The sequence below is a fragment of the Nannospalax galili genome, unplaced genomic scaffold (genome assembly GCF_000622305.1).
Source record: "Nannospalax galili isolate Female #2095 unplaced genomic scaffold, S.galili_v1.0 scaffold996, whole genome shotgun sequence".
NCBI classification, from domain to species: Eukaryota; Metazoa; Chordata; class Mammalia; order Rodentia; family Spalacidae; genus Nannospalax; species Nannospalax galili.
The window spans coordinates 1,199,169-1,202,809 of NW_008339436.1; the positions used below are offsets into that span (position 1 = coordinate 1,199,169).

General features: G+C 46.8%; 1 protein-coding gene across 4 annotated transcripts in view; it reads left to right on the forward strand.

Moving 5' to 3' along the window:
- The first annotated feature begins 3,550 nt into the window (after positions 1 to 3,550).
- The window catches only part of Zmiz2 (zinc finger MIZ-type containing 2), a 17,793-nt gene continuing 17,702 nt past the window's right edge, over positions 3,551 to 3,641 (forward strand). For all 4 annotated transcript variants that reach the window (XM_008834088.2, XM_008834089.2, XM_017798433.2 and 1 more), the window contains exon 1: positions 3,551 to 3,630. The gene's annotated coding sequence lies outside the window, so the exon portion shown is untranslated. The remainder of the gene's footprint in view (positions 3,631 to 3,641) is intronic.

The window sequence follows — 3,641 nt, forward strand, 5'->3', positions numbered from 1 at the left end:
GAGCTCAAAAAGACCAAAACTTAAAAGATGAAAATATAATAATAAATATATAAATATATAATAAAATAATAAAAGAAAACCAAAGAGAGGCTGCAGAGATGGCTCAGCAGTTAAGAGCACTGGCTGTTCTTGCAGAGACTCTGGGTTCAGTTCCCAGCACTCACGTGGTAGCCCACAACCATCTGTAACTCCACCTCCACAGGGTCTGACGCCCTCTTCTGGCCTCTATAAGAACTGCATGCACATGGTATACATACACACGGGAGTAAAACACTCATACATTAAGTAAAAAACTCTGTCACTCAGAGATTTCCTAGGTGTGTGGGCATCACATAATGTACCTACATAAATTGAAATAGCTATAATGTCACTGGGTAATATAATGTTATGGGACCACCATCAAATTTGCTGTGTGTCACTGACCAAAACCTATGTTTATGGTACACTAATGAGGTGTCCTTGGTTTATGGTATACTGGTTTCCTTAGTGGTGTGGTTTGTGGGTAGCACATGTGAGGTCCTGAGCTCTGTGTAGGGAAGAGCATGGCAACAATGTTCCCACTTGCAGCCCTTGCTGCTGGGACTTTGGCTGAGGCAGGAAGATGGTTTAAACCTAGTAGAAGACCAGCCTGAAATGGGACTTGGTGACTCACACCTGTAATCTCAGCATTAAGGAAACTAAGGAGGAGGACTGTATGAGGTTTAGGCTGGCCTGAGCTGAGATCTTATCTCATAAAACAAAATAAAAACAAATAAAAAGACCAGCCTGAGCTGGGCATGGTGGCCCTTACCAGCCTGGTCTATATAGCAACTTTCAGCCCAGGCAAGACTACATAATGAGGTCATCTCAAAAGAAAAAAAAAAAAAAAAAAAAAAAAAAAGCTTGAGCAACACAGTCAAACCCTGTCTAGAAAACAAGTTTTTTTCTAGTATCTGAAGAGCTATCAGACAGCAAAGTAAGGCTTGGTGTCTTACTTGGCTTTAGAAAGATGGCTTCAGGAAGGAAGTTTTTTTCCAGTAAATAAAGACTTTCCTAACAATACCTAGTATTATCAATGAAAGCAGTTATCTGGAGTCTGGGGTTGTAACTGTACCTCCTGAGTGCTGACTCAGGAGGTAAAGGCCAGAGGACCAGAAGTTCAAGGTCATTCTCAGCTACAAAGCAAGTACTAAGTGGGCCTGGTTACGTGGGACTCTGAAAACAACAACAACAACAAAAAAGGTCTACTAGAAGGAGCCAGTACCACATGGCCCTTCCCACTGGTGCCAGGACCAAAGTGGCTAAAGCAGATGTGTGGGGGAGTGATAGAGTTGCCATCACTGGGCCCATGGTGGCCTCTCCTGGCCTCCCCCATGAATCTGTTCCCACAACTTCTTCTGAGACAGAAGGGTCAGGGCCCCCTGGCGCTGCCTTCCCATTCATTTGGGTGTCTCTAGTACCAGCTCTGCTTCTTCAGAGAACCCTTCTGAGCTGGTTAGTTTTTGTCAGCCTGACATAAACCTAGACATACCTGGGAAGAGGGAAATTAAGAAATTTCTTAGCTCAAATTTGCCTTTGGATTCTGCTTCCAGGTTCCTGTTTTGAGTTTCTGCCCTGCCTTCCCTAGACGATGGACTGTTAAGTGTAAGATGAAATGATCCCTTTCCTCCCCAGGTTGCTTTCAGTCATGGTGTTTATCTCAGCAACAAAAAGCAAACTAATACACCTTCCTTTATCCCCCACCACCGCATCTCATCTTGCTTTAACTCCTGATGCTCTCCTGATGGATACATCACTACCTGTCCAGGTTTCCTTCTGTCTCGCCCCTCCAGCATGCTTGCTCTGAGGGCTGTGGAGGCTGACTGTTCTGGCCCCCGGAACCAACTTAGTGGTCAGAGAGCTCAGACCCAAAGCTGCCATGTTGAAGGGTTGTGACATTAGTTCCATACATGATTTCTCTCAACACTAAGCTCAGGGAAGATATTTCAGCATGTTAAAATCTAATTGTAGGGTATTCCTATATCCATCAATGGCTAAACAGAATGTGGTTTGTCCATACAATGGAATATTTTCTCCTATATAAAAGGAAGGAAATTTGGGGCTAGAGAGGTGGCTCAGAAGTTAAGAGCACTGGTTGCTCTTGCAGAGGACCTGGGTTTGGTTCCCAGAACCCATATGGCAGCTAACAACTGTCCTTTACAAACACTCATACACATAAATTAAAATTTTTTAAAGCAAAGAAATTCTAGCTGGGTGCAGTGGTACACTCCTGTAATCTCAGCACTGAAGAGGCTAAGGCAGGAGGATTGCTGCTAGTTCAAGGCTAGTCTGGGCTACAGTGTTGAGACCTTGTCTCAACCTCTCCCTCACCAAATAAGTTATGCATAGAGATGATCCTTGGGAACACAATGCAGCAGATGACAGTTATGAATTCGGCCCAATACAAAATGGTAAACTTTCTTAAGACATATTTTTATGATTTTTTTTCCCTTCCAGTATGGACTTTGTAGATAACCCTCATGTTGCAATGTTAAAAGGTTAGACAGGCTTAAAGGGTGACAACAGCACCTAAAGATCTATTTCATTTGGCTAAAATTTTTTTTTGTCTTGAGACACGGTCTACCTGTAGCCCCAGTTTGCCTGAACTTCACTATGTAGATCAGACTGGCCTAGATTTCACAGAGACCCGCCTGCCTCTGCCTCCCCAGGGCTGGGATTAAAGGTGTGTGCTACCACACTGGCTCTGAAATCATTTTAAAAGGACTGATTTACTCGTGTCTCTGTGTGTGCGTGTGTGCGTGTGTATGCATGTAGGTATCTGAGGAAGCCAAAAGAGGATATTGGATCCCCTGGAGCTACAGTTACAGGTGGTTGTGAGCTGCCCAACATGGTTTTGGTAACCAAACAAGTCCACTGAAAGAACAGCAAGCACTTTTAACTACTGAGTCACTTCTCTAGACCATGGAAATCTTTTTTATTTTTTTTATTTTTATTTTTTCCGAGCTGAGGACCGAACCCAGGGCCTTGCGCTTGCTAGGCAAGCGCTCTACCACTGAGCTAAATCCCCAACCCCCTGTTTTTTATTTTTTTGAGACAGGATCTACATTGCTCTGGCTAGCCTGGAACTCATTAATGTAGACCAGGTTGGCTTCAAATGGAGATCCACCTGCCCCTGCCTCCCAAGTGCTAAGATTAAGGCGTGTACTACCACACAAGGCACAGAAATTTGACTTTAACAGAGTAAGGAGGCGAACCCTAGGAAGGGACAAGTTGGCGATTGGGAAGGCAGCTTGGGCAGGTAATGTTTTCGTTTTCGGCGCGGGGCTTCTCCGTTTCCTATCACTCCCTCTGCCTTCCCGCCGTTCCTCCAGCGAGGCCCGCCGTGAAGGACTCGAAGGTTCTGCAGCAAGAGGAGCAGCGACGGGATGGCCCTACGCGAACTGTCACCCAAGCCTCGTTGGGCTCCCGGCAGCCGTCAGGCCCCAGGCCCGGCCTGCCCCGTTGTGACCCCGCCCCGCCAAACATGGCCACGCCTCCAACCCGCCCTGACCCCACCCCCAGCCCCGCCTGACCCCGCCCCCAACCCGGCCCCGCCCCGGCGGACAGCAGCAGGAAGCGCGCGGGGGCTCCGCCGACGCTGCGGTCCCAACGGTGTGGAGGGG